At 38.5% G+C, this 22,177-nt stretch overlaps 1 protein-coding gene and 1 pseudogene across 1 annotated transcript in view; one reads left to right on the forward strand and one right to left on the reverse strand.

The window, feature by feature from the left end:
* The window catches only part of RNLS (renalase, FAD dependent amine oxidase), a 412,797-nt gene that overhangs the window by 230,246 nt on the left and 160,374 nt on the right, over nt 1–22,177 (forward strand). The window lies entirely within an intron of this gene.
* Nucleotides 906–1,620, reverse strand: LOC139439163 (biorientation of chromosomes in cell division protein 1 pseudogene; annotated as a pseudogene).

A 22,177-nucleotide genomic window follows, 5' to 3' on the forward strand; every position in this document is an offset into this window, starting at 1 on the left:
TTAACAGAAATCCTGGCTATTAAGAAAACTCTATTTCCAATTCCTTTAAAGAAATACCTTTGAAACGGCCATATATATTTTCAGTGATTTGCTACAGTGGTTTGTTTTATTTTTAAAGAGTATCAAATGGTTTTATTAAAAAAAAATTAAGTCATTTAATGATAATTAACTTTTCTAAAAAAACTCACAGAAACAATAAAATAAATACCGAACCAACACTCACTAGCCCTTGCAGGAAAGGAAGAAGCCCTAGATAGAGAGCCTGCAATGTTTTCCCTATACTTTGCCTGAGTTTCATCACTCATTCTAGGGTCCCTGGTTTTCTTCCTCTTACAGGGGAAAGGAAACTGGCAAAAAGATTCATGTTCAAGGTCCCAAAGCTTTTACAGCTACTCAAGGCCAATAGTTTGTACATTCTAGTTTGCAACTTTGAGAGACAACAGCAAATAAACTCTGCCAAATACACACTCCCAGCTAACTTTTACAGTCTTTCTTTGAAATGGCGTCTGAGTCCAAACTGCTTACGTTCCTTCATGTAGCTTTTGTTTATCCCAGAACACAGATCCTAAATTCCATATGCAGTCTCCAAGTTCAAGTATCAAGGCTTGTTTCAGGTAAACCTCAAACTACTATAGTGTTTTTTTGTAATGTCTCTGTAGTGTCTACTGGGTAACACCTCCTATGATAGGCTGGTCAGATGGCAGGACAATGCAGGGGGCATAGTCAACTCTCCCACTGCTACGTTTGTTCCCTGGTCAATCTAGACACCATCCCGCAGTCAAGGCTGAAATCTTGAAATCAGTGCAGACCTTGGCTACCTTCATTTGCAGTTGCACTCATATGTAAACTGAATCCATTTTTCACCATTAATTAAATGGAGTTTTCAACAGATGTCAAGCGGATTTTTAGGATGCATCCTGGGAAGGAGCAGGCGGGTCTTGGCTTTCAGGCTCTGGAAGGTGTGCTGGCACAGCTTCTTTCTTCTGGGCAGCCAGGAACTCATGAATGGCTCGTTCTATCTGTGGTCTGAAGAAGTGGCTTAGTTTTGGATCCACCACCTGAAAAATAATTCTGTCTACTCCAGCTTCCAACATCCCTGACTTGGACCACACTCTGCCTCAGCCCATTTCACAACCGGTTTTTGTTCATCGTAGGATTCCATTCCTGCTTGTACAGATGTGTTGACACAAAATTATCCACCTTCTGCCTCAGGTTTTGTAAACTGGCTTGGTATCCACGTCGGCCAGGCAGTCCCCGTGGAAGCTGTCAAACAGGCCCCCGGCTCTTGAGTTGTTCCACGAAGAGGGCGGTGAGCTGCGGGTCGCCGGCGGGCAGCGAGGCCGGGTTGATGGGGCCGCTGCTCCCGCAGCTCCCAGTTGCGTGCGTCGCGGCCCCCGCTGAGACCTGGCCCTCTCCGCCGCCGCCCGCCGCCCCGTTTCCCCCGCCGCCGCCGTCCGCCGTGGCTGCGCGCTGGGCCCGCGATGGATACCGAATAAGGCGGCTGCTTCTCAGGGCCGGAGGACCCGAGGCGGCCGGCAGCACTGCGGCGATGGCGGGGGAAGCCAGCGGAGGAAGCGGGCCCCAACCAAGACACCGAAAAGGGACAGGCGGCGGGGCCATACGTTGGTTTTGAAAGTTACCATCTGATATAAAATTACATGCTTCCTGGAAACTCCTTTTTTCTTTCGGGCCTCTAATTCCTGTCCCCCATCCTTCAATTTAAGATGGTTTTAAAAACAGTGTGTTGAATAAGGTAGTGTTGGCAGAAATCAAGATGAGATATTAGGGAATAGTGCACTGTCATTCTTCCTATGGGCAGGCCACCTTCAGTCTTTGGAGCTTCACTGAATGTTTGAATGGCTGTTTCATACAGAGCATAAGTAAATGAAAGACAGATAAAGCTTTTCTCTCCAGAAGTCTTATCCTTATGAAGAGTTAGCTACTTATGAGGAAGGATGGTAGAGTGTTGAGCCTAAAAAGAGAATGTTCTTCCAATTATTTAGGCCTTTTAATTTCTTTTAATATTGAGTTGCAAGTTTCTGAATACAAGTGCTTTACATCATTGGTTAAGTTTATTCCTATTTGAGTTTTATCTGTCATTTATTTTCACCACTCTTTTGACACTTTGTTACTTTTATTGACATAATCTTCATTTCTAGACTCTCTTCCATTTCTCTCTCTGCTGTCTTTTCTTTCAGACTCTAGTACACCCTTTAGTATTTCCTGAAAATCCAGTCTCTTGGTTGGAAATTCTCTCAGTTTCTGTTTTTCAGTGAATGGTCTAAACTTGCCCTCATTTTTTAAAGACAATCTTACCAGATATAAGATTCTTGGTTGAAAGTTTTTCTCTTGTAGTATCTTAAATATAGCAGGCCACTGTCTTCTTGCCTCCATGGTTTCTGGTGAGAAATCACTTAATCTTATTGGGTATCCCTTATACATTATGCATTGCTTTTCTCTTGCTGTTCTCAGAATTCTCTTTTTGTCTTTGGCATTTGACATTTTCATTAGTATGTGCATCAGAGTTTGTCTATTTGGATTTTTTGGGTGGGAGTACATTGTGCTTCTTGGACATGGATATCTATGTCCTTCAATTGGGTTGGGAAATTTTCTACCATTATTTCTTCAAATATTCCTTCTGTCCCTTTTCTCTTCTCTTCTCCTTCTGGGACACCCATGACACATTTGTTTGTATGTCTTTTGCTGTCATTTATTTTCCTGAGACCTTGTTCAATTTTTTCCATTCTTCATCTGCTATTTTATATGTCCACTTTCAGAGGCCATTTCTTCAAGCTCACCAATCCTTTTTTCTGCCTCATCAAATCTGCTATTATATGATTCCAATGTTTTTTTAAATTTCATTTATTGCACCTTTCATTCCCATAAGATCTGCTTTTTCTATGTATGCTTTCAAATTCTTCTTTGTGTTCATCAAATGTTGTCTTAATATCTTTAATCTTAATCTCTTTAGCCATCTCATTGAATTTATTAAGGAAATTTGTTTGAACATCTATGATTAGTTGTCTCAACTCCTTTATGTCATCTGGAGGCTTATCTTGTTCCTTTAACTGGGCCATATCTTCCTGTTTCTTTGGATGGATTATAATTTTTTGTTGGTGTCATGGCATCTGGCTTGCTAGAGTATTTATTCTGGGTGCAGTGTTTCCCTTTAGTTTAGGGCTTCCTGCCCTCTCTCCCTTACTGGTTTTGCAGTAGGAGCCAAGGATATAGTTGGTGTTATAAACTAAGGAGGCTCAAGCTGCCCTCATTGCCCCAGGGACCAATGAAGCTTCTTCCAACTCTCCCCTTTGCCAACATTAGAATCATGGAATAATCCAAGTCTTGCAGGCCTAGACTGTAGTTGCCAAGAGAGACTGATGAAGCTTCACACCTCTTTTTCCCCTGCCTGGGGCATGGAAGGAGCTGCAGGTGTGGGCAGCAATCTATACAGTGTGGACTCAAGATGACAGCAGTTGCCCTGGTAGACTTCCATTTATTCAGTCTGTGCCAGCCAAATGTACCTGCAGTTACCTGAATAGGCTGGTGCAGGGCCTGCCAGCCTCCTCTCTGCCAGAGGTGGGGCTGAAGCCTAGGCTAGGGCTGCAGGCTGATCTGGGTGAAAGAAATCGTTCCTACCATTGCTGTGATTTTCAATCAGCCTGGCTTCCCCTCAGGCTGGAGGTGGAGTCAAAATGGCATCCACCAGCCTCTTTTGGACTTTGACAAGTTCAAACTTTAGCTGTTCTTAGGGTTGTCAAATTTACTAATCAGTAGCCAAAATTGGTGGCCAACCATCTCTACCTCCCCTGCTTCTGGGAAATGGAGCTTCAAATTCCAGCCACAGAATAGCTCCTGGGGCGGTTTGCTCTGCCAAAGTAGGATGACCACTGGCCTCCATGGCTTAGCTGTTAATTTCCTGGAGAGGCTGGCTCAGGTCCCCCCAGCTTCCTCCCTGCTGGAGGTGTGGCTGGAGCCTAGGCTAGAGCTGCAATCTGACCTGGATGGAAAGAAACCAGTCCCTACCAGCACTGTGATTTTCAGTTTACCCTGCTTTCCCTCATGCCAGGCACGGAGTTAAAATGGTGGTTTCCAGCCTCTTTCTGACTTGGACAGAAACTTTAGCTGTTCTCAGGATTATACTTTAGCCTGTTGAATTTACTCATCAGTAGCTGAAGTTGGTGCCCAACCGTCTCTTCCTCCCCCGTTTTTGGGAAGAGGAGCTTTCAATTCCAGCTGTGGAACAGCTCCCGAGGTGGCTTGTGTCTCTAGTGATGGATGGGCACTGGCCTCTGTGGCATGGAGCACTTACTTTCAAATCTTCTTTGCAGATGAGCAGTCTCTTCCTTCCATTCCTTCAAGGATGTGGCAGGATACTCTTCTGGTCTCCTGGAGTTCCAGATAGCACTGGGTGTTTACTAATTGCCCTGTAGGAGGAGCTGACTCTAGGAGTTCCTTACTCCACTGCCATCTTGCTGGTTGTCCTGAAGGATATACTTTTAAAGCTTAGGTGACCAGAAATATGTTGGATCCTTAATTGTTAATGTGGCTAATCTGGCTAACAGGTACTTTTTTCTCCCACAGGTAAATGAAGAGCAGCTTTTGTTGTTGTTTTTGTTAGTAGGCGTGTCACAGAAAGGACCAAGTATACGGAATCATAAGATATGGATAAAATATCATCAGCAAAATTAATAATGCTTCCTGTCCATCCAAACCCAGGAAAGGAAAGAAAGGGAGATCTGTTGCAAAACAGGAGAACTTAGGTTTAGTTACCTCTCTGGTCTGTTGTGCTCAGTAAGGGTGGTGGGCATGTTCCTGCTGTGTCTGGTATTCCAGAAACCTCAGTGATCTTAGTGAATGCCAAAGCTTCAACCCCATGCAGTGCCTGTTGCCTCAGACTGCCCAAGAGGGGGCCATTGGGCCTTATCTACTTATAGGGTTGCTGGCATAGACTTGGTCTGATTAAGAATAGCCAGACGTTCAGGTAATGATCTGTTTAGGCATAAAGTACCAATCCTTTACAAAATAGCTGCAGCACATCACACTCTTTTATTTCATACATAGCATTTTTGCCTACACTTAAACTGCTATTATAGCAGGTTGAATGGCGACCCCACAAAAAAATATGCCCATGTCCTAATCCCTGGAACCTGCGAATATCGCCTGATTCAGGAAAAGGGTCTTTGCAGATGTAATTCATTTGAGGATCCTGAGATGAGCAAATTGTTCCATCATGATGGACCCTGAATCCATTGATAAGACACACAGAGGAGAAGGTGATTTGAAAAAAAGTGGTAGGGATTGAAGTTATGTAGCCACAAGCCTAGGAAGCTGGCAACCACCAGAAGCTGGCAGAGGCAAGCAAGGTTCCTTCTTCCCCTAGAGCCTTCAGATGGACCATGGCTCTGCTGATATCTTGATTTCAGGCTTCAGGCCTCCAGGACTGTGAAAGAATAAATTTCTGTTGTTTTAAGCGACCCAGTTTGTGATCATTTGTATGGCAGCTCAGGGAAACAAAAACAGCTATGTTGAAATTAGTCAGCATCAGCGAGCTTTATATGCTAAGGCCTAAGTCTTAGTAATGTATAATGCACTCTGGTGATCAAAAAGAAAGATGTACACAATATTATGTATAATATTAGCATTGGGTCTATAAATTATGTGCCTATTCTATACTAGGAACAGGGTGTTAATCGCCATCATTTATTTCTCACCAAAAAAAAAAACAGTGAGATAAGTTTAAACCACCATTTACCAGATGACAAAATTGTGACCAAGTCAAGCTGTCTCCTATTTAGCAGGAGCAAGGTCAGTCCTTCTGTCTCTAAATCTGATACTCTTTCTATTAAGTGGCACATGTGCAGCAGAAAAGGCTCACAAGCAAGAAGAAAATATGCCTTAAAATTTGAAAATGGAAAAATTAAAAATTTTTTTTAAAAAAGATACCTAAATATTTTAATAGGCTATTTTCCTTCTGATTGCTACATCTTTAAAAAATGCAACGAATAGTGAGGAACAGGAATTAAACCTAGAAAATAAAGATAGTGACCTAGAGAGAAAGAAAGGACCACGTGTAGTCTTGTTTTCCTCTACTCCCTTGCCCCTTTCCCTCCATGCACAGGTCGAAGATAGTTCTGGATAGACAGAAGGGTCCATGCCCTGGGAGAGTGGCCCCTGACAGGGCAGTTGTGTGTGTTCTGGTAATGTCCATAGGAAAGACCTCTCAGGCAGAATTCTTGTATTATGTTCTGAGACCCTGTTGGCCAGAGCCAGTTCTGGGTTTATAGATTCTAGAAGCAGCAGTTTGCTTGGAAGGAAGTGCTAGGAAACCCCCTTGAAATATCATTTGCATACCAAAGACATTGTTTTGGCTTAGTTGGTAGGACCAGGGGCTGCAAGGGGCTCCTGAGGCTCCACCTGGAGCCATATTGACCCTTCAGTATACTTTGGCAAACAATCTGAGGTACTGTCAGACTTGGGAACCGGTCCTAAGACATCCGGGTCTCCCTGACCCTGCCTCTGTTCCTTTACATCTGCCAATGGAATATTTGAGCAGCTCTGCTTAAGTTGGGGCTCAGCCATCAGGGCTCAGGAAGATAGAGCAAGAAAGTGAGCCCAGCTTCTCAGAGTAAAGCCATTTAGAAAATTGTTTTTAAAGGGATGGCCAAGAACTTAAAAACATAAACAATCCTTTTCAAAATGGCTCTTTCCCTGGGGTCCCACAGATTATCTGCTTCAATCTATCACTCCTATAGTTCTCCATAACATTTGTAAAGACTCCTCAGTCCAGGAACATAAACACCATGTGTAGTTTATGCTTCAGTGTATACACACATACCCAGAGAGGGCTCAAAAGTACTAGAAGATGGAGACATTTAACCAACTTAACATTCTGGCTGCTTGGACTTCTTGCGCAATTCTATGAGAACTGATGTTACTGAAGATAGAAGGGAGAGTATATATTTGATCCTTATCTTGACTGAGATACTTTTTAGTCATTCATTCAGGAGATTCCCTATGACAGATTTTGTAAGCCTTTGATAAAACAAATGCCACCATTATGGATGCCAAAGCCGAAGACACTCTGCTCCTTTCAATAGTATTATCAAATAAGTATATACCTAAACAGGTATGTCACAAAATAATGGATTAGCAATGCATGCTTTCTAAATTCTCCCAAAATAACAATTTAATATACTCTATTTAAATTTCATACTGTATTATAGGGAGCAGAGCACAGTGTTAAGGTCAGAATTGGATTCACATCCCAGCCATGTCACACACTAGCTGAAGGGCCAGGAAAAAGTCATCTGACCTCTGAGCCTTGATTTCCTCAACTGTAAAACAGGATTAATTATTCCTACTTCCTCAGGTTGCTGCAAGAAGCAATTGATATAGCAGTGAAAGCTTCTAGCACATATAGACATGTAATTTAAAAATTCTGTTGAATCCTTATCTTCATGCAGGCAAAAATATGGTTGCTTATTCCTACATCTCCTGCAAGGAATTAATAATAATTTTTCATGAAGTTATTGTTTTATTCTGGACTTTACTCTGGATCGCTCCTGAAAAGTCCATGAATGTCCATTTCAGATCACTAACTCCAAAAGAGATAGTAAGTAGTTATACAATATATGAATATACAGTGAGGCAGGATGTCAACACAGTCACATAAAACTGTATTCATATCTGCATCTTAAAAAGCCGCCTGCTATAGTACATAAAATTTTGGGGGAAACGGACTTGGCCCAGTGGTTAGGGCGTCCGTCTACCACATGGGAGGTCCGCGGTTCAAACCCCTGGGCCTCCTTGACCCATGTGGAGCTGGCCCATGTGCAGTGCTGATGTGCGCAAGGAGTGCCCTGCCACGCAGGGGTGTCCCCCGTGTGGAGCCCCACGTGCAAGGAGTGCGCCCCGTAAGGAGAGCCGCCCAGAGCAAAAGAAAGTGCAGCCTGCCCAGGAATGGTGCCGCACACACGGAGAGCTGACACAATAAGATGACACAACAAAAAGAGACACAAATTCCCGTGCCGCTGACAACAACGGAAGTGGACAAAGAAACAAGACGCAGCAAATAGACACAGAGAACAGACAATGGGGGCGGGGGGGGGGGGGATAAATAAATAAATAAATCTTTAAAAAAAAATTTTTGGCATGTGAGCAACAAACAGCCAGAATTGTAAAGGTTTCAGAGAAGATAACCTGCTGAGGTCCTAAGCTTGAAATTTCAATAAGTGAAAACAAAAAATATTTGACTGCACTTTCTTTGTTTCCATTCCCCAGGCTAGATATTTAAGTTATAACCAAAGTCCTTAGCATTGTTATTAACATCAACATTTAAAAGACCACAGCTCATATTTCAGGAGCTGGCCTTCAAGCCAAACAGTGAACAAGAGTACCATTTTATTCAGCACTGTTGGCATTTTGACCTTTTTGGGAAACATGCTGTATTATCTTTCACACTAGTACAGCATTTGTTAATATGCTTGTCAAATTAACATGGTAGACTATTTACAGCTGTTCTGTGTAAAGTTTTACTGATAAAAATTCCCTATAAATGTGTACTCTTGTCATTTTAAAAACAACCAATTCATTAATCTAAGGCTTTTAAATCTAAATTCCAACTTAAATATGGTATTTTATACTAGGATTTTCTAATTATAGGATGCATGTAAGAGGAAGCACCAATTTTAAAAGGTTTGGGAAATATCTGCTCAAACCACATGTACAAACCCAAGTTTTAGGCTACTAAAGAATACTACATTCTTTAGACCCTGCTGTTCAAGAGCCTCTGGACATTTAAAAACATATAAAATCTCAATTGAAAAAGTACAACTTTCCCCAAAAGAATACAGAGAAAATAAAAATAATTTAGCTAAGCTTCCACTCCCCTTTCCAAACATATCATAATGTCTAGAAAGGCCAGATTCTCATCCTATGTAAATCTGGGAGAATTCCCACAGGGAAATCTGTGAAAGAATTCAGAAACCTCCACTGCGGAAATTCTCAGAGCACTACATAGGATGAGAATCTGGTTTATAAACAATAAACATAAAATTCTTTAAGATTTGATCTTTGCCCTCAGTTAAACCCCAGATGTTAACTGGGAAACGATGATCTTGGGGCTCTAATTCTTTGGCCCCGGGGTTCCCAAGAATTTAGTTAGGACCATGCAGCAGCTCCATTGCCTTAAAGGGACATAAAAATATTTGTGAAATTTTCTTTTTTTTTTTAAATTTAGCTTTCAATTGGGTGAGACAAATCAGAGCTTAGGTGGAAGGATAGTATGATCAGATTTGCATATGTGAGAGGTTTTTTTAATTGCAAAACTGACATGCTTTTGGTAAAACATTTGAAAAATAGAGATGCATATAATTTTTTTTAAGTACTCAAAAAATAAAATCTAATAGATCTTGCCAAAGCCTATAATTCATATTTTCTCTGCACAGAGCAAAGACTAAAAATGAGGTGAGATTATCAGGTGGTGACTGAATAATTTTGAAACTTTCACCTACTTAGAATTCACTGTAGCATTTTCTCTACACAAAGGAGAGTGGGAGTTTATAATGTGCCTCAGCTCATAAGGCAATGAGCTGTGATGCAAATACAGAAACAGGAATCAAGTTTGGGGTCAATAAAGGGCAGAAAGAGGCGTGCCATACTAACCACAGCCAAGGACACCGAAAGTCTAAGGCAGGGGTTCTTTTTTTTTATTATTTATTCATTTTTTAAAAAATATTACATTCAAAAAATACATTCACCCCCACCCCACCGTTCCCCCCACAGCAACACTCTTCCCCATCATCATGACACATCCATTGCATTTGGTGAGGACATCTCTGGGCATCCCTGCACCCCATGGCCTATGGTCCACACCATAGCCCACACTCTCCCATGTTCCATCCAGTGGGCCATGGAAGGACATACAATGTCCGGAAATTGTCCCTGCAGCACCACTCAGGACAACTCCAAGTCCCGAAAATGCCTCCACATCTCATCTCTTCCTCCCATTCCCCGCACCCAGTAGCCACCATGGCCACTTTTTCCACACCAATGCCACATTTTCTTGGTTATTAACCACAATAGTTCATGAATAGAATATCATTAAGTCCACTCTAATCCTTACTGTATTCCTCCTTCCTGTGGACCTTGGTTGGGTTGTCTAAGGCAGGGGTTCTTAACCTTTTTTGTTTCACAGATTCCTTTGCCAGCCAGGCGAAAACCACAGACCCCTTACTAAGTCCATCCACACTATACTGTGTATTATTTAATAACTATATCACACCACACCAACACATCCCCACAAAACTAATGTTTTTTTGAATTTCAATTCAAGCTCACAGACCCCTTGTTAAGAACCCATGGTCTAAGGAGAGCAGTGCAGGAATTGCTCCACAGGTCAACTCATAGAAATGTGCAGAAGCCAGTTCAGTTGCAGAGAGGAGAAAATCTGGAACAACCAAACTGTTGCCAATGATGCCTTAGTAGTGTCTCTTCCTCCACCACCTGCATTTGACTTCCAAGTTAACCAATTCATGATTGTTCTAGTCCAGGAGCAAGACTAGATGAACTTTACAGAATGTAATGAATGGCTAACACTGACCGAGCACTTACTAGGTGCCTGGTGCCTTTCTAAGAGTTATACATGCAGTCTCATTTAATCCTAACAATCCCATAAGACAGGCCTACAGTTATGCCCATTTTCCACATGGCATCACTAAGCCTTAAAAAGATCAAGTAACTTGCTCAAGTCACATAACAAATAAATATGTTGTATATGTAAATATGTACATATATAAATATGTATGAAGTTAACTCATACATCTTCTTTGGACATTTTTATAGACATACAAATAAGTGTCATTTTACTTACCATACTGATCAGACGGGGAAAGAAAAAAAAAACACATTCAACAAACACTAATGAACTTAGTGTAATACATCATTTGTTTAAGATTTGGGGATATGAAATCATCAGTTATAAAATCAACAGCTATTCCAGACAAAATTAGTAATCTGTCTTTAGAATATAGACAACTTCAGTGCACTCTTTAAGTCTAGTTTTTCAGATGCCATATATCTTTTCTAAGCTTCAAAATGAGCTCCATATATACAAATTGGATTGCATGTTTGGGGAGAAATACGGTTGGGACTGACATTATTGATAGGCAAAGAGAATTCAGTATTCTGCCATCTCTCTCAGGTTCCTTTTGCCCATAAATGCCCATGAATTTTTATACCTATCAGTGAGATTGTTGCCCTTCCAACACCCTGTAGTATTTCATTCAAAGTTAGACCTTCTTATCTTGCCAGGAGAGTCAGGAGAGTCAGACTAAGAATTCACACATACTATATAATATCTGTGTGTTTCCTGTCTGGGGATAAATGATATTTGGCTCAAGACAGCATTGAAAACTAGAAGAGAATTTCAGCCTTTTTGTGGTATCCCTATACCCACTTCCCCCAGAACTCTACCTACCCACAGCCTGACTTTTTTCCTGCCCTTCTTGTAAATATTTCTCCCCGCCAAAGATCGAATTTTGATTCACTTATTGCAGTTGATCTGAGAGGCACAGAAGCAATCTGATGAGCTAATTACAATAATGTAAAAGATGAGTTTCGTTAACTAAATTATTTGCTAAAGGGCAAGTTGACTGGAGAGGCCCTTTTTGAGCCAGAGAACCTTCTCAATACTTAGAACTCCCATATCGCATACTATATATCATTAAAATAAGAGTTAATAAGGTCCAGAAGTTTACCGGTGGCTCCATCTGACTGTAAACTTCTAAAAATCTTTTTGTAATTTTTCCTGTACTCACAGGGAACAAAATGCAAACACTTTCGAGATTTCACATAAGAGGACAAGACTGTCAAAGTCAAACCTCAAAAATCAATGATTTCAAACAGTATTTCTTAATCCTCTTTGAGTCTGGTAAGTGGTATACATATGCACGTATGAATACTGCAGTAAAATACCATGGTGTGAGCAGTTGTAGAGCAAAGAAACAAAATGGAAACTATACCCTAAAACCAGTATTTAACCTTATCCTTCCCAGCTTCAGTTTCCTCATCTCTAAAATTAAGGGATTTGAACCTCCTAATTTCTAATGTCCCATCAGCTCTTGGACTTTTTGACCATCTTTTCTCTCATACTCATTGAAATCTTATGTTTATTACACTCCTGCTGTGGTTAACGATACAATCTCCTAAAATGAGCTTAGTTTACAGAAGACCAGATTATAAACTTTTGGTGTAATTCTCCATATAGTTTCAAAATATTTGCTTCATGGCAACCAGGTGTCTAAAATAAACAAACAAAACTCCTTACTAGTCCTTTAAAGAGGAAAGTGTGTACACATGGAACCAGCCTAAATAACAAAATGACTTATGATATTTGTATTAAATTCTTCAGATAGAAAGTATTTTCAATATGTTTTGGAGTTTTTTTTTTTTCCTGCAGGTGGATGGGAAGGGTATGAAAAATAAAATTACAGGACCAAAATAAGGTCAGGGTTCTCAGTACTTGCCTGTTTAACTCAAATAACAAGCAGATGATCATGACGTGGGGAAGCATCACCATTGCCTGAAAGAGGAATAGAAAATGGAATGGGTCAGATCTGCTCAGATAAAGCATCTGAAACATATCTGACTATGAGAATTGGAGACAAAGCAAAAGAGTCTCACCTGCCAACCAGAAAACCACTGAAGCACAGAAAGGAGATATATGAAAGAGGAAGGAAGTGGCCCTTAAACGTAAATGGAAAATATGACCCCACTATTTCACCTCAGTGATGCTTAATAGTTTGGGCCAATTTACAAAATAGATCAGTGAGCATTTGGTCAGCTACTTGAAGGAATAACCTAAATACAAAGCAGGGTTGGTATAAGATCAAGTCAATATAAGATCAGTTAATGTAAGATCAAGTAGATGAGAAATCCTTTAAAGGAAACTCTGTAAAGGAAGGGAGCATGCTACCATCCCTGCTGTTTTCACAGTGTCAGAAGCAATATTGGCACACAGCTGCTTAATTTTTATAAAATTAATGAAATAACATTAGATAATATTAGAAATGAATTTCCCATTTGGACAGGAGAAGACTGGAAGAAGCTATAGGCCAGTAAAAGCTATTAACAGAGCTAATGCATCAGATCTAAATTAGTAAAGGGGTGGGGCGGGGCACAGAAAAAAAGGTCAAGAAAAGTGTAAGTCATTTACTGCCAAAGCAGAAGGATTTAGAGCACAGTGTCTGGGAGCATTTGAATGGGAACTAGGACACCTTTGTCTCCAGCCTCTGCCTTGGTACCTAATGTGATCCTAGGCAGAGAATCTGACTTCATATTTTCTTCTTAATAATTGGAATTGACATTTTCTCCCACCTTTAAAGGGACATAAAAGATTCCTCAAGCACACTAGTGAATGAATACTTCTCCTTTGGGACTGTACATCAGCATCAGATCTGTGTCCAAAATGCAGGCTTTGAATATTTCTAGGTTATCTTCAGAATTAGTGCTAAAGATGAACATTTTATTAATTCAACAAACATTCAGAGAGTGCCTGCTAAGTGACAGATACAGACATGGGAAAAGTTTTCTTTGTTGTGTATTCAGTGGTTCGAGACATAGTCTATAGAGAGAAATTGGGAAACTATGTAATATTTAGGGTCACTTTCTTTTCATTATAGCCAAGGGCCTTGAGGGAGTGGTTTACATACCACATCACCTCTCATTCATTTCTTATCTCTGTTCCATTTAACCTCAAGCTTTCTTATGCCACAGAAACTATCCTCCTTTAAGGACATCCATTTCTGCCTAATCCACTGGGTATCATTCAGATCTTTTTTTCAACTTTTGTTTGTTGACCTAAGTATACAATGAATTTTACTGTTTGGCATAGGCAGAAGTAGGAAAAACAGACATGAGTTTTGACCCAGTGTGAATGTGAAAGTAAATCAACCACGAGTAGGTGGTCAGATTTGCAAAATCAATGCTGAATGAGGTGTGAAACAGATTGGGTTTGCCTAACAACAAATGTGTGTGCAAACGTGTATCTTCCCTGTGGTAATAGAGAGGAAACAGATTTGACTTTTTCAAAAGTAAAGGAAAAATATAGGATTATATGTAAATTCCATAACTTGGAGCAATAATCAAATACTCACAAGTAAAAGCACACAGGATGAGACAAGTTCACAAGAGTCGCTATGGGGTTAACCAATAGAATGTTCAGGGACCAGCTCCTCTGGACATCATTGAATGAGGTGAGAAGCAGCTGAGGGCACTCCAGGAAATGGCCTTGTCTTTTGGAGTAATGAAATTTCACTTGTTAAGGTGATAATCTGACCTTCCTACATAGCAGTTCCAATAGAAGAATAATGTTGAAATCATGTGTTTCTGTGTGGATCTTTATGGCTTGTAACTCACTTCTAAGAGTTCCCTTGAATTGCCTAAAAACACAAAAAAGAACTAGTGATATGATATTGTTAAATGTTACAAACCATTACATTTTACTATCAACCACTGAATTTGTTTCTTAGACCTCATCATATTTTTCTGGAGACTAATTTATTTTGTGACTTCCTGGTACTGAAATTATGACTTAGCGTCAGTTGACAGAGCACCTGTGTTGTTTGAGCTTAGAAACAAAATGTCAAGAGAATGTAACTGGGTACTTTTATAAATTTAACTCTTTGGGGCTTTTAATATGGTCCAGACTTAAGTTTTATTTTCTAAAGTTACAATGAAAAAATAATAAAATGATAGATAATAAGTTGAATAATTATAGAATAAAATCATTAGATTTGTGATAGTAAATTATGTCAAATTCTCTAATGTAATTCATTTGAATAATACAACAGTAAATATTTTAAATGACTTATTAGAAGGTTTTTGGATTTTTTTCCTTTATTAAACTTGGCACAGAATGTTTCCTATATTGCCCATTGTTTTATGAATATGTATGGATATCATTTAGATCAGGGATTGGCAAACTCTGACCACTGGGCCAAATCTGACCAGAATCTTGCTTTTGTAAATAAAATTTTATTGAAACACAGCTGCACTCTTTCATTTACGTATTATCTATGGCTGCATTTGCCCTACAGTGGCAGAGTGGAGAAGCTGCATAAGAGATGGTATGACCCACAAAACCTAAAATATTTACTAAGTGGCCCTTTGCAGAAAAAGTTTACTAACCTCTGATAAAGACAATGGATATTAAGGAAAACCAGTAAAGCCTGTTCTTTGGGGTTTAGAGCCAAGAGCTACTGCGCTGACAGACCTTTTGGGCAATTTCTTTTAAAAGTTAAAAGATTTTTTTTAAAAAGTTGGTCATCAAAAACTAATTTCAGCTCCAATAGCAATTTTTCTAAACAACTAATTGTCAAAGGTTCTTTACCCACTACCAAGTATGTTTAGAAGCTTAATGTTACTTGGCATTTTATATGCTTAGAAAGTAGTTATTTGACTCCACTACTTTATTTAAATAGTCAAAAATCATAAGTGACATGTATTTCCATATATGGGGAGAAAAGCAATCTAGAACTGATTTCTTGTAGGAAAATGAAGATAAAATATAAAACCATTCTCTATGTTAGAGGCCCTAATGACTCATTAAATCTTTCTAGGCTCTCTTTAAATATTTGAAACTGAAATTGATGATTCATATTTGTGATGGCTTTTGCAAAAGTAAGAAAGGACTTGTGATTCATTTAATATTAGTATATGGACTTTGTTCTCATGGCACAGGGAGAAGAAGTGCATTTCTAGTGCCTTGAGATTTGTGTTCCTGCACATGTTCTGTTCCCTGATTTTGGATCCCAATTGGAAAATAAGGCTAATTAAATTAACTTCCTAATAACATTACATGGATTCATTCACACAGAACACCTGAAAATGAGAACTCATTCTTAATCCCTCTGATTGGAAATGGTGGCCTTTGTGCACATTCAATGACTAAATGATATGGTATATAGTTTATTTGTTCTTATCCACACCATATGTGAAAAAAGATTTACACAGTAGATACTTTCATAAACAGTTGAAAATATTGGCATAAAGTAACATTTTTGTAAATTGAATCATATTTTCCTATTTATTTAAACTGCATTTTCACAAATGGGTCTCCACTAAGGTTTTGGTCTCAGTACATTATAAAAAACAAATTCACAATGAAAATAAATCATGTTTTTCATATAAAATATAATTTACTAATAGCCAACTCAAGTCCTTTTGAAAGAAGGAGGTTCATAAAAAATAAACAGTAAGCCAAAAATTATTTCCAAATAAAAGTTACGTTATATAAACACCAAAGTGTAAGTACAATATTATTTAATATCTAAAATGTGGAAAAGGAGATGTTTCATCTCACTGCATAATGCTTAGAGGCTAAACAAAAAGAAAAAGAAATGAATGAAAATAAAATTAAATGGGAAAAAAAAAACTTTCACATCTAATTTGAATAAGTCTTCTCCCTCTAAAGCCATCATGATTATCTTTTTAAAATATGTGTTGGCCATTTTCAACACCTCTTTAGCTGAAGTCCTGAAATTATAGTTTAAATACATTTAACAATTGCATTTATACAAGAATGTGTCTATCTCTTTAAGAACTTGGCCTTTCTTTCATTTGTCATCAGCACACTGCTGGGATGGGGGAGTGTGGGGGAAAGTACATAAAAAAAACAAACAACAACAACAAAAAAACAGTAGAGAGGACGGCAGAACCAAAGTATGTATTTTAATGATGCCCCTAGCCAGAAGCATTTTTCACTATATGTTGACCCAGTGTAAAATTAGGTCATCAGTGTCATTCATGTTTTATGTGCAAGAACAGATTTCTCTGTGTTCCTGAGCAAATACTAATACTGAAATCAGAGTGCCCCAGTAATGACTTTCATAGCAAGGACCCACTGCCCTTGTTAGCACCAGCAATTGTGATCCTCTAGGTAAGGCCTGGAACTGTAGCAGGGCATGGTGAATGTCACAAGAGCTAGAACTATGACTAATCTACTGCCAGCGCTTAATAAATATTTGTTGACTTAACTGAAGGAGCTAGATTTGTCCTTGCTCCATTTCTTTTTTTTGTCTTTGTTTTTTTTAATGTTACATTAAAAAAATATGAGGTCCCCAGCTCCATTTCCTTATTCTAACTCCTGCTATTTTTCCTATCTTTTTATTTTGTGGTGATTCCACTGTTACCTTAATTTTTATTCCCTTCTCCTCTGTACTATTTATTATTAATTCTCTCCCAACATACCATTCATATATATATATCACAATCCTCTTTCTTTAAAGGTAACCAAACCAAGCAAGCACAACGAAGACTATAAGCCATGTCTCTCCAGATTGCATAAAAATGTCATGGGGAGAGGTATTAGACACTCAAGAGGATAGAGCTTATCTTTTTTCCATTGGTAGTAGGCTAGTATATTCATGTGCACCTAGAGCCTAACAAGAACTTTTTGATGTTGATGATTATGATAGTTCAAGGGAGCAGGAAATTAAAAGAATCAGAGAAGGAAATGAGGCCTGATCTATGTCTGCCAGATTTGGATCTGCAGTCCACACAAAAGCAATTATTTTTACCCACATCTATGAGATTTGAATGTAAATCACTAGACATGCATCCTTTAGTCATCTTCACAACTTCAAGAAGGCTACACTAAAATCAGCTCAACATAGTTGTTTTCCCTTTGCTTAAAGATCCCCAGGGAAGGAACATTTCCAATTTCCCAGGTGCCAGGAAGTTTTCTCTAAGCCTAACTATAATTCTTTCTTCTGTAATATAAGCCATGACTCTATCCAGCTGACTAAAACAGTGCCTTATCTTCATCTGGATAATATTTCTTTGCCTATTTGAAGATTGTTATTACAGCTTCCCTCCACTCCAGCATTCTCTTCCCTGTGCCATGTGATCCTAGTCCCCTTAGCTTTGCCTATTTTGTAACCCTTTCAACACTTTTATGTCTGTCTTTTGGATAATCCCCAAGTGCTCTGCATGTCACTTAAATTACCCGAGAATAAACTAGATGGAACTTGGACAATGCTGAGTCACGTGTCTAGGTTACCTCATAGTTTCCGTTTGCTGTAGTTCTTATCTGCGCACCTTGTTATCAAGCTTGAATTTTTCACAGAAGTACCATTTTGTAACCTCCTGTTAAGTTGGGGGCCCATTCTTTAGCTATTTCCCACTAAGCTTGAGTCATGTCTTCCCCCATGTTCTACTTCCCTGCATCACCCTTGTATTTTGAATGTTACTTAGCCCCTGACTTAAGCAGTTAGGCATTGTTTTAAACTCCCACCTTTCTGGTTTTAGGAAAATGCTTTCGTAGTTTTTCAGTAGAATAAAACCTCCAGAGAAAAAATGTGTTACAGGTGGGTAGAGATCTGAATTGTAGAGAAGTCCAACTCCTTCATTATATAGATAATGAAACTGAGGCTTAGAATGATTGAACGATTTGTCTCAGGGCACACAGATTCCCAGGAGCAGAGGCAAGGTTGAAACCAAAGTCTCCTGTTTCTCAATTGGTTGCTTTTTCCACAACACACAGAAGCCTTTCAACAATGTCTATGCTACATCAACAAAGTCAAAAAGCTAGGATCACCAAATGAGAAAGTTATGGAAATTATAAGGTTAAAGGAATTTAATTTTTTAAAAATCTGCTTCTGATGTAAATTCCACAATCATATCAATAAATTGTACATACATTATAAACTAGACTTTTATCCTATATTAAACTGAAATCTTCATGTATTTCAGACAGCCAGAAAAAAATCTACAAGAACTCTTCAATTAATCAAAATAGGTTTTCCCTACTGAATTGCCTTTTGTTTTTAAATTTTATTATAGAAATTTTCAAACATTTAGAAGTATTGAGAGCATAGGCAAGTAAATTCAGATTGATAAATTATCAGTATATGACCAATCTTGTTTTATCTATAACCCCTAAATCTCCCACAATTATTTGATGGAACTCTCAGGCATCACATAATTTCATCTGTAACAATTTCAGTGTGTATTTATAAAGGTAAACATGCTTTATAAAATATATTTTTATTAGAGAAGTTGTAAACCTATGAAACAATCATGCACATGTGTGGAATCCCATATAGCACTCTTCCACCAACACACTACACCATTGTGGAACATTTGTTACAGATTATGAGATAATATCATCAGACTATTACCACTAGTTATGGTTCCTAGCATATATTTGGCTTTTTTCCCCCATACCCTCCTGTTATGAACACAGTACATCTTTGGCCTTGATGCAAGAATATTACAGTATTGCTGTTAACTATGGTCCATAAGTTACATTAATTGTATTTTTCCCATGCTCTCCACATTCCCAACACATTATAGTAGTGGCTTACATCCATTCTAGTTCACAAAGCGTCATGCTTGCATTGGTACTATTAACCACAATTCTCATCCACCTCTAGGTTCACTTTGTTACTCAGTCCCTAGATTTCAGCCACAATCCCATTTATAAACCAGCTGCATTCATGCTATTCACTATAATGTGGTACCATCAGCTCTATGCATTTCCACCCTTTTACAGTCAAGTTAATTAAAACTTCTGCATACATTAAGCATCATTAGTTCTTCTCAGCCCTCCTCTTGTCTCCTAATCACCTATATTCTAGGTTTGAACCCCATGTATTTGTTCAGTATAGTTAGTTCATATTAGTGAGATCATGCAATGTTTGTCATTTTGTGTCTGGCTTATTTTACTGAGCATAACGTCTTCAAGGTACATCCATGTTATTATATGTGTCCCAATTACATTTCTTCTTACTACAGCATAGTAGTCCATTGTATGTATATACTACATTTTTTCTTATTTATTGTCTTTTTTTAAAAGATAAATAGATCACACAAAATGTTACATTAAAGAATATAAAGGGGTCCCATATACCCCACTACCCATCCCCCACCCCACCCTCACCCCTGCTCCTCCCACATCAACATCCCCTTTCATCAGTAAGGCACATTCATTGCATTTGGTGAATACACCCAGGAGCACTGCCACACCGCATGGACCAGAGTTTACATTGTAGTTCACACTCTCCCCCAGTCCATCCAGTGGATTATAGTATATACTACATTTTGTTTATCCATTCACCCAGTTAATGGACACTTGGGTTGTTTCCATCTTTTGGCAATTGTGAATAACACCGCTGTGAACATTGGTGCATAATGTCTGTTCGTAAAACAATTTTCAATTCTTCTACGTATATTCCTTGCAGAGGAATTGCTAGATCATATGACAGTTCTGTATTTACCTTTCTGAGGAACTGCCAAACTGTCTTCCACAGAGTTTGTCCCATTTTACATTCCACCAACAGTGAAGGAGTGTTCCTATTTCTCCACATCCTCTCTAATACTTATTTTCTTTTTTTTTCTATGTGATGTGAGATGATATCTCATTGTCCTTTTGATTTGCATTTCCTTAATAGGTAGTGATATTGAACATTTTTTTAATGTACTTTTTGGCCATTTGTATTTCCTCTTTGGAGAAATATCTTAAGTCTTTTGTCCATTTTTTAAATTGGGTTGCTTGCTCTTTTATTGTTGAGTTGTATAATTTCTTTATATAGAATGGAAATCAAATCCTTATGAGCTAGATATGTGGTTTCCAAACATTTTCTCCCATTGAGTAGGTTGCCTTTTCCCCTTCTTGAAGAAGTCCTTGAATCACGGAAGTTTGAGGAGGTCCCATTTACCCATGTTTTCCTTTGTTGCTCATGCTTTCAGTGTAAGGCTTAAGAATCCACCACCTACCACTAGGCCTTGAAGATGTTTCCCTACATTTTCTTCTAGGAGCTTTATGGTTCTAGATTTTATATTTAGGTCTTTGATCCACTTTGAGTTAATTTTTGTATAAGACGTGGGATAGGGGTCCTCTTTCTCTTTTTTTGGCCGTGGATATCCAGTACTGTTTATTGACTAGACTGCCCTGCCCCAGCTGGGTGGGTTTGACAGGCTTGTCAAAAATCACTTGACCACAGACATGATGGTCTGTTTTTGAACCATCAATTTGGTTCCATTGGTCTATGTGTCTATTTTTATGCCACCACCATGCAGGGTTTTTTGTGTTTTTTTTCTTTTACCATGTAACTATGTAATATGCTTTAAAGTCAGGAAGTGAGAGTCCTCCAACTTCACTCTTCCTTTTTAAGATGTTTCCGGCCATTTGGGGCCCCGTGCCCTTCCAAATAAATTTGATAATTGTGTTTTCCATTTCTTGAAAAAATGCTGGTGGAATTTTTATCAGGATAGCATTGAATCTGTATATCAATTGGGGTAGAATTTACATCTTAACAATATTTAGTCATCCAGTTCATGAGCACAGAATGTTCTTCCATCCATCCAAGTCTTTTTAAAAATATCTTTTAGCAATACATTGTAGTTTTCTGAATACAAGAGCTTTATATCCTTGGTTAAATTTATTCCCAAAAACTTGATTGTTTTAGTCACTACTGTAAATGGAATTTTTTTCCTGACTTCCTCCTCAGATTGCACATTCCTAGTGTATAGAAACACTACTGATTTTTGCATCTAAATCTTGTCCCTGCCACACTGCTGAAAGTTTATTAGCTCTAGCAGCTTTGTTATGACTTTTCAGGACTTTCTAAGTGTAGGATCATATCATCTACACAGCAAAAGTTTTACTTCTTCCTTTCCTATTTGCATGCCTTTTCTTTCTTTTTCTTGCTTGATTGCTCTAGCTAGTATATCTAGCACTATATTGAACAACAGTGATGACAGTCATCATCCTTGGTTTGTTCCCAGTCTCAATGGGAAAGCTTTCATTTCATCAGTGAGTACAATGTTAGCTGTGGGTTTTTCTTATATGGCCTGTTTTATGTTGAGAATGTTTCCTTCAATTCTTATCTTTTGTAGTATTTTTATCAAGAAAGGATGTTTTATTTTGTCAAATACCTTATCTGCACTAATTGATAGGATCTTGTGATTTTTCTTTTCTGATTTATTAATGTGGTGTATTATGCTGATTGATTTTCTTATTTTGAACCACACTTGCATGTCTGATATAAAACCTACTTTATCATGATGGATAATTATTTTAATGTATTTTGGATTCGATTAGCAAGTATTTTGTTAAGGATTTTCACATCCATATTCATTAGGGAAATGGTGCTGTAAGTTTTTTTCATAATATCTT

The sequence above is a fragment of the Dasypus novemcinctus genome, chromosome 6 (assembly GCF_030445035.2).
Source record: "Dasypus novemcinctus isolate mDasNov1 chromosome 6, mDasNov1.1.hap2, whole genome shotgun sequence".
NCBI classification, from domain to species: Eukaryota; Metazoa; Chordata; class Mammalia; order Cingulata; family Dasypodidae; genus Dasypus; species Dasypus novemcinctus.